The sequence below is a fragment of the Pseudophryne corroboree genome, chromosome 10 (assembly GCF_028390025.1).
Source record: "Pseudophryne corroboree isolate aPseCor3 chromosome 10, aPseCor3.hap2, whole genome shotgun sequence".
In the NCBI taxonomy this organism is placed as follows: Eukaryota; Metazoa; Chordata; class Amphibia; order Anura; family Myobatrachidae; genus Pseudophryne; species Pseudophryne corroboree.
The window spans coordinates 151,924,793-151,934,303 of record NC_086453.1 but is presented as its reverse complement, the minus strand read 5'-3'; the positions used below and the strand labels follow the sequence as shown (position 1 = coordinate 151,934,303).

General features: G+C 41.5%; 1 protein-coding gene across 3 annotated transcripts in view; it reads left to right on the top strand.

Moving 5' to 3' along the window:
- The first annotated feature begins 687 nt into the window (after window positions 1-687).
- The window catches only part of CDC42EP5 (CDC42 effector protein 5), a 49,500-nt gene continuing 40,676 nt past the window's right edge, over window positions 688-9,511 (top strand). Inside the window, exons 1-2 of one of the 3 annotated variants that reach the window (XM_063942881.1) lie at window positions 689-837; window positions 1,248-1,538. The gene's annotated coding sequence lies outside the window, so the exon portion shown is untranslated. Of the gene's footprint in view, window positions 897-1,247; window positions 1,539-9,511 lie in introns of all 3 variants that reach the window. The other 2 variants (XM_063942882.1, XM_063942883.1) reach the window with 2 other exon arrangements.

Below are 9,511 nucleotides of genomic sequence, written 5' to 3'. Positions count from 1 at the left end.
GTATTTTTATTTTTATTTTATTTACTTCCTTACAATTTTTCTCTCAATATCCCTTATATAAAATTAACATTTCAGGGCAGGGACTTCCTCTCCTATTGTATAGCTTTGTCTGTTGAATTAATTGCAATCAAATTAACAATGCATTTTCTATAGAAAGGCAGAATACACAAATGGCAGATGCTAACACTGATGTGTAGAATTAAATACACAGTTACAGTTCCTAAAAATCCAGATACATCATTTGTGGTGTATTTAGCACTATTCAGTTTTCTAACTGGATTGATTTTTCCAGCACTATGAAATAGACTTTCTGCAACAAAACCCCAAGGAATGCATCACAATACAGATCTCTCAATCTGGAAGAAATTACTCTAAAAACAGTTTCAGGAAATTCCAACAATGGTCTGGAGGGCAAGGGTCGACAAACCCATTTAGGAATTTCTATCATTTCCTCTATAGTTCTATTATTTTACCATTTGAATTTACAGACATTTTTGACTTGCACATCATTCTCCAGTTTATGCAACTCTTACAGATGCACAAATAGACAGTTGTTTCGGAGTCCTGCTGGATACTGCCATTGACTATGGCTGAGTATGTCTCGCACATTGCCAGAGTTGGGAAACTTTTCGGGATGTGTGACGTCACCCCGCCCCTTTAACCCTCTCCTATGTCCCGGGCAGGAAGGGGGAGGAGGACTGTGAATTTAGCTCACGCTATGTAGAGTGGGTATACTATTGCATTAACTTTCCACACCTTCCTAGTGACACATTCACAGTGCAGGTACAGTGGCAAAGGTGCTATCAGAAATGGACTCTGACCTTAAGTGAATGTCAGGTAAGTTACCACATCAACTAAGCAAAGGCAAAAGAACACAAGGGCAAGGCTGATAAAAGGTGATTGCTGAACAGACAATGTGTGTCAGCCAAATAGTGGTTTGTAGGATATTTTATTGTGTCTTATGCTTTACTTATGTATTATTATTATTATTATTATTATTATTATTACTACAGTATATATGGTATTTGGCAGATATGTTTAGTAGCTGTGTTTAAATAAACACATACATGCATACATAAATGACCCTTTTGTTGGTGGGCATTTGTATTTTTATACCTCATACAATGGTTTTAGGGGGTTGATTAAATATTCTATACAGTTTTATTGTGTGTCTTGAATTGATTAGATTTCCTGCCTTTTGCATTGTTTCATTAACGAAAGCTGAAGTAAAAGAGTTATCTTTCCAGCCCATAGAGAGAGAGAGACTTCTTGAAGCCCCCGCCCAGGATCAGGAGGGAGAGCGATAGCAGCAGGCGCCTCTGCTGGCTGACACACTACGCTGACTGCTGCCCAGGACACAGCACAGGCTGCGGCACAGGGGATCTGCGTACCCCCGGGAGCTGCAGTGAGAGCAGGAATACCCACCCCCCTGCGCTTTGTAACTTTTTTTGGGGGGGACCTTGGATTACAAAACAGAATTGACGTTTTGGGTGAAAAATAACCTAATCTGAAATAATCCTTTGGTTACGGTCAGGAAGGTGAGTTGATTTTTTTAATATAGAGACTTTGGATTGTAGTTATTGGATGGGGATAAAGTGGGAAGAAGACGCATGCGGTTTGTATGTAACTATGTAGGAGAAGGATCAGTTCCTGTAATAATTAATGTATGGGAGCGGCGCAGCCTGACATGCTGCTACTGCCGTGCTAAATGTTGCTGCTTAGTCAGGGGGGTTCCTGGAGCCCGCTGGGGCCCGTCGCGGGGAGTCAGACTGGGAGACCATTAGCACAGGAAGTGTGGGGCTGGGAAACGCTGCTGTAAAGCTGCTAATAGTATTAGCAAGCATCAATGGCTTAAATTGTGCAACATGTGTCCCTGTGTGGTTTTATTGTATCTTAATTAGCAAGCAGACAGCCAAGTTATATCCTGGCGAGGATCACTATGAGGGCATCAGACATGGGCTATTATTGTATGAGGGCATCAGACATGGGCTATTATTGTATTAGTTCTGTAAGTGGGTGATTGCAGTGAGAATATGCCAGCCTTTAGGAACAGACATGGCTCATTTAGGTGCCTTTGGGAATACACACATGCCAGTGTGCTCTGGTATACTTATTCTATATAGAGTAGGGGCAGTAATGACCCTTACTGATTTTTATTTCTGTACTTGTTTATTGTACACAATGTGGCGGCTCAGAAGTTAAACTCTCTAGATCTATCTATATCTCTATCAAGACACTGACAATATATCTGCTTGCAGGCAGCTCTGTGCAGCACCTTTTTACCTTTGCTTATGCAAACTTGTAAAGATTGTTGAGCATTACTGATGTGATGCTGACATGTGACATACTATGAAAAGGGAGTGTTCTAATCTGGGCAACTATTTGCTTTAGGTTTTGGAATTCTGAACAAGATGTCTAGATTACGATGCTTTTTCATATATTGCGTAACACGTGAATTGGAGATTTGTGTCCTTCCTCGACCACATAAAAACAACAACAATATTGATTATAACTGGATATTTGTATTATCGCCTGTCTCTATCCATGACTATGCAGTTAGTCCAACTGCGGTTAAACAACCCAACTGCTCAGAGTTTCTGCTTTATTTACAGATACTGATAAAAGATGCAGATATTCACTAAATCCATAGCATCAGTTTAGATGTTGCTTTTCATATCTGATGGGTATAAGCTGATTGGTTATTCTGGTTGTAGAGCAGATTTGCACCTTCCAGCAACGTGTGTGAATTATTACACCATCTTCTGCATTAGCTGGATGTGGTACAGGCACTGTAGCCAGTGGTTAAGATTTATTTTTGCTGACCACATGATTTCTAGATTAAATGGGTCTGGGAGTAGCCTTGATTCCTGTGCTGAGTGTATTTCCTGTATATAGGTTAGTTAAGTGTAAATGCATTGCTGGATATTGTCTCAACATGCATCAGTTTCTTCAGACCACGTGGCCAAATCCAATGCAGAGCTGAACGCAAGTCGTCTTTGCACGTTTTTACTTACCCTGCGCACACTCCAATGACTATGAGGGAGATGTATTAAGCTTGGAGAAGTGATAAAGCAGTGATAAGTGGGTGGTGTGTTATCACCGTCGAATCAGGAGCTGACAGGAGCTGATTGGCTGGTGCGTTATCACCCTCCACTTATTACTGCTTTATCACTCATCCAGGCTTAATACATCTTCCCCTACGGGTGATGCAGCGTTAAATGCAACTCAGTCGGGGGGGTGCTAATGAGGAAAAGTTCAGGAAGGGCACGTTGACAGAATTGCAGGCTATGCAGAGTTGTGCGTGCGCATAATTATGCCTGTTTGCAGATGGAACTTTTGTTCCATGGATAACTGTTGTGCATGTACACACTGTTAATGATGACGTGTATGAAACTAGGCATCTAGATAGGGATGGACCAGACACAGATATGGGTTCAACTCCACATATGGGCAATTTAAGTCTATGGACGCAATACATTAGCAATTATAGCTCTCCAGCTGCCCTTACGCTGTTACCCAAAAGCTTCTGGGTACAGGGAATCTGTTTACTATAGGGATCATCAATGATCCCTCACTCACATATGTATTCGGTTATAAAGGAGTTCTTGTGTACAAGCTCTGTTTGTGCCATGGGGTGGGAAGAGTCTCTTCCCATATAGACTGCATGGATTTTTCAATAATCATTTTAACGTGCTGGGAGGGGAATATATGTATTCTCATTCTGTGCGTATGTCATCTGGAGGTGTGTTCCTGCTACAGCATTCCTCATAAACAAATCCCATAGTTAAGCTAGTTGTCGGAGTGTATCCTGTAAACATAGCTGCTCTGAGTTATTGCTCACAGGATGTGTTCCAGGGTAGTAGTTCTGTGCATAGAGATCCTATTAAACTTGAAAGCAGGGGGGATGTTATTCTCAAAAATGTCATAGTGAAATTTTTGCCATCTGGCTTTGTACGTTTCAGTTACACCAGATCATGAGAGAGAAACCATTGTTTATCATAAGTATTCTGCATTTACAGTAATCCGATTAATGCAGAACTCCCTCCATGGGAACTAGATTAACAGGGGGTGTGATTACCATATGGTGATGGGGGAGGGAACTGTTGGTGATAAGGAAATGCAATCCAGGATGCTTGTGTGATAGAGGTGGGAACATTTTTTTTTACCCTTTCTTATTCAATGACCACACCATTAGTGGACAAAATAACATAGAATTAAGTAGCCTGTCTGTAAAATCTTGGAGCCAGCTGGACATTTTTATTAAGCCAGAAATGTGTATTCATTGACATCCGTGTTGAATGTCTTTGAAGTGTTGGTGCTGCTTCCAGGTATCTGTGAACCCTGGTTTACACTAAACAAGCAATGGAGACTAGGGGGTCGATTCTATTCGGCAACTAATGAATAGCGCCGGGAATTAGCTCCCGACGCTATTCAATTCAGCAACTAGTTACCTGCAATTGTCGGGAATTCTTCTCTCATCCCCGGGGGATGAGAAGAGAAACCCGACAAAAGTGCTGCCTCGCGGCCGGCGCGATGCTGATTCTGTCGGGAATCAGCCTCTCGCCGGGGAGTTAAGTCGGAGAATGCCCGTTCTCCCGACAAAACTACCTGTTTTGTCGGCGAGAACGGGCCATCGCCGACGTAACTAGTTGCTGAATTGAATAGCGTCGGGAGCTAATTCCCGGCGCTATTCATTAGTTGCCGAATAGAATCGACCCCTATGAATGGTAATTATATTTTAAGTTAAGAGGGGGGGGGGGGGGGGCAGTTGGCAGTCACTGCTCTGCCTAGCTAAGCAATGGTGAATCTATTCACAACAGTCAGAAGTACTGGAGGCAGGGAAGCATTCAATATCCTGGCTGTCGGGTTCCTGGCGCTCAGCATACATGGTGCCAAGATCCCTACCGCTGGGATACTGAAAACTGTTCTCCCTCTTGGGGTGTCCACGACACCCCTGGAGGGAGAATAAATAACGTGATGTGCGTTGCAAGCCCGCAAGGGGCTCTTTGCACTCGCCCCACTACTGGCATTCCGACGGTCAGGATATCATAGTACACCCCGGGGGGGCATGCCTGCCAGCAGCTCACAGAGGTGCATAACCCAGTGTAATAGAGCAGGCAGTGCACCTGCGAACTGTACAACTGTTTATGCCACTCCTCTACATGAATATCAAGACCCCCTGTACACGTTTTATAATCTTTTAATAGATTTATATTTACTCCATACTATCGGACTGATTTACTTGGTTGAACCTGAATCAAGAGATACCTATTCTTTTGATATACAATGCAAGGTATCTGGATATAGCAGCAAACATTACAAAAAAAAAGGAATAAAGGGTTAGATGTATAAAGCGGAGAAGTTGCACACCATAACCAATAGAATGTATTTGAATGCTATCTCAAAGCTAATCCCTAAAGCTGCCTACACATGGTGCAATGCAGGCTAACGGCCGATATTGACTCTATTGTGCCCGGAGGCATGAACCTCCAATATAGTCAATATTGGCTCTGCCTGCACACTCTATTTTTCTTTGCAGTGCCAATCCCTCTGGACCGCGCATCTGCATCATAAGGTGCTTCCGCACTGTGATATGCCCTGTGTTTTCTACCGATATGGACTATATAGTCCAGAGGTTCCCAAACGCGGTCCTCAAGGCACCCCAACGGTCCTGGTTTTAAATGTATCCATGCTTGGCCACAGGTGACTTAATTAGCACCATAGTCAATTTGATTTCACCATCTGTGCTGAGCCATGGATATACCTAAATCCTGGACTGTTGGGGTGCCTTGAGGTCCGCGTTTGGGAACCTCTGATATAGTCCATGTTGGTAGATATATCGCCCCTTAAGAGAGGGTTCCTAATGGAGAGATGCAAGTGGCCACTGTGAGGACGGTGCGGAATGCGTCATTGTGGCCAATCCCTCTCTGTATGATGCCAGGCTTCACGGCATTGTGATGTGGGTCAGGCAGCATGCCGACGTCCTCAGAATGTCGCCATGTTCACAATGTCAACATCTGAAATGTCACCATTCTCAGAATGCTGGTGGTTTAGGTTAAGCACCTCTGAGAAGGTTAGTGTTAGGCTTTGGGGAGAGGTGGTTAGGGTTAAATTCATTAGGGGAGGGGGTTAAGGATTGGGGATAGGGGAACAATTACTCACCAGGAAAGCCACTCCACAGAAGCCTGCACTAGAACTTCTCTTCGCTGGGCCCTGAAAAACTACGCTGGATACGCTGCTGCTTGGATCAGGTAAAATGCCACTAGGCCACCAGAGAAAGCTTGTAGACATAATGAATGTCATGGGCACTGTTGATATGCTGCATGTTGGCATTTCGACCATGTTGGCATTCCCATGTCGACAAGATAACTGTCGACCTAACTCTCCAGAACCGATCATTTATTGGAAGCCCTTTATCTAGAAAATGTGTCAAATGGAGAAAGGAAGAAAAATGGCTTCCTTATACACTTTGGGGGTAATTCCAAGTTGATCGCAGCAGGAAATTTGTTAGCAGTTGGGCAAAACCATGTGCACTGCAGGGGAGGCAGATATAACATGTGCAGAGAGAGATAGATTTGGGTGTGGTGAGTTCAATCTGCAATCTAAATTGCAGTGTAAAATAAAGCAGCCAGTATTTACCCTGCACAGAAACAAAATAACCCACCCAAATCTAACTCTCTCTGCACATGTTATATCTGCCCCCCCTGCAGTGCACATGGTTTTGCCCAACTGCTAAAAAAAATTCCTGCTGCGATCAACTTGGAATTACCCCCTATATGTGAGGAGCACTGACTAACAACTTCATGAGGAGGGACATGCCAGGCAAGGAAAAAAGGTTATTCTACTGTAAATGTAATTCAGTATATTTTTGGTATGGTGGCACAAATTAATGGAAAAACGCTTGTCCAGGAACTTTCCAAGTCACAGGTAATAGATCCCATTCTGGTCTGTAATTTTAAAGGTTTGATTAAAACTACATTTCATTTAATACAGTTTTGATGAGAGTGTATTTTTAAAATGAACACTGTAGTTTCTGAGGCTTTTCCAAGGCTTATGACCTGTTTCTCTGCGCTTCTCTTTGTTCACTTCACTTCTCCATATTGTTGTTTCTGTTTAATCATACCTTTTCTCTCCTGTGAAAACCTGCTGCCTATCTTGATTGTAATTACCTATAATCCCTGGAATCACATAGTAGAACATAGCAGTTTTTTTTTTTTAATTTTCCACCACATGAAAGTTAGCTGCAATATGGAGAGGTTTTTAACCCTTTGCCTTCAATGTCTGTGGAAAAATGTAGTATAGCTAAAACTGCAAATTAATGGAGCTAATGTTTTGCTGTTTGTGAATAAGGATCTGACAGTCTTGTAATCCAAATAATTTTTAGATATATTAAAACCTCTGAAAAATGAAAGTCTAGATGTTTCTCATAGCAACCAATCTGGAAATTCTAGAAAATGGTAGCCAGAATCTTATTAGTTGCTATGCGCCACACCCCCAGTTGTCCTTTTATACATTTTAGTAAATGTACCTCCTAAAGTAAATAACATTTTAGAGCATTGAATTCAGACTATTATTGATCTTGGAACTCCAGCGCTCCACACTATCCCTTGCCATTTTTGCAAAACATGTTAGCACACAGTTGTAACGGGAGCTCTAATCATGCAGTATTGGGTGTTTTTGCAAACCTAACTGATAATTACAACACGTCCATTAACAATTACCAAAAATACAATTTCAAGTTTTTGTTTATTTTATTAACAATCTTTTTTTTATTCCTGACCACTCACATATCTATTCTGCAGTATTAACATATTAGTTATATTAGCATCTGCTACAGAGGTGATAAATTGAGAAACAGTCACTTAAATGTTTTTGATGTATTGTTGGGATTTCCTGGCAACTTCTGATTTTTCTAGTATTGCCTGAAGCAAAGTAGTCTGGGGTAATTCTATTACTGTGAGGCTGCAAGTGTCATATTTGTTCTATTCAAGTGTATATAATTTATCTGTGGGTCCTTTGGAGGGCACTGACTTTTACTGTTACCTGACAGGAGTAATCCGAGGAAGGTAAATGATAGTGTCTTGTATTTTGTATAGAGTCAAGTTAAATATTTCTTTACTTAAATAGCTACTACATTATTAAGGTAGATCTAACTTTTTCTAGGCCATTGTTTTGCTTTCAGTGACATCGCTACAGATAGTTCACTCTGGGCACATTCTGCAAGCCATATTTAAGGGATAATGATCTTCACCATTTAATCTCTTGTGGAAAAAGTACAGTACGTGGTTAGTTATTTATTAGTAAAAAAAAAATAAGATTGGCTGCAGCTGCTGTCCAATTAAATGTTAAATCTATCACTCGCCATGTTTTTTTTTTTTGTTTGTTTGTTTCTTAATCCAGATGTACATTATTGGAAATGATGAGGGCCTTGAAATGAGAAATCTATGGGGGGGGCGGGGGGGGGGGCAGTATTTCAGGATAGTGCTTCAGATATTCGATAGTCATTTATACCCTTTTCCACTAAAGTCGCAGGTCTGACCCAGGATTTGGAACACTGTTCTAAGCTGGGTCAGTCCCGAGATCGGTTCCAACCTGAGTCGGTGCCGTTTACAGGCCAGTGCTTGGAGATGACATCTCCAAAAGCCAGAAATAACAGCAGATCGGGACCGCCACGGTGTGGCCTTGGGTCACATTAGGCCATGCCCCAATTTGAAGTTGCCCGCCGTAATAGTAACACAGTTTCTGAGGTTGAAAAAAGACAATTTGTCCGTCGAGTTCAACCTGTTAGTGATCTCCTACACTAATATTTTTAAACTAATTTTAACTGCGGTGAATTTTAACTGGTGAATGTTTAGCCGTAAGCTTAAATACTCCTTTTGTTTATTTTATTTTTTTAATACTATAGTAAATCATTTTACCTACCATAACCCTGTATATACTTCTCCATTAGCAATTTATCTAGCCCATTTTTAAAAGCAATGATTGAGTCCACCATTACTACACTTTCAGGCAGGGAATTCCAAATACGTATTGTCCTTACTCTGAAGAAACCTTTCCATCTCTGTGTGCGAAATCTTCTCTCCTCTAACCTAAGCTGGTGTCCACGTGTCATTTGATGATCTTACCAAAAACAAATCCCCCGCTAGCTCAGTGTATTGACCCCTTACATACTTGCAAATGTTAACTGTGTCCCCTTTTTTTTAATCTCCTTTTTTTCCAGTGTAAACATGCCTAGCCTTTCAAGCCTTTTCTCGTATTCTAGTGTCTCCACCCCTTAATAAACTTGATCGCCTGTCTCTGAACCTTTTCTAGTTCCATGATATCCTTTTTGTAGTATGGTGTCCATAATTGTGCATAGTATTCGAGATGTGGCCTGACTAGTTATTTGTATAATGGGAGAATAACATTCTCATCCCTTGCATCAATTCCCCGCTTAATGCATGCTAATACCTTGTTTGCCTTCTTTGCTGCATTCCTACTTTGGGAACTACTGTTAAGTTTGTTATCTATC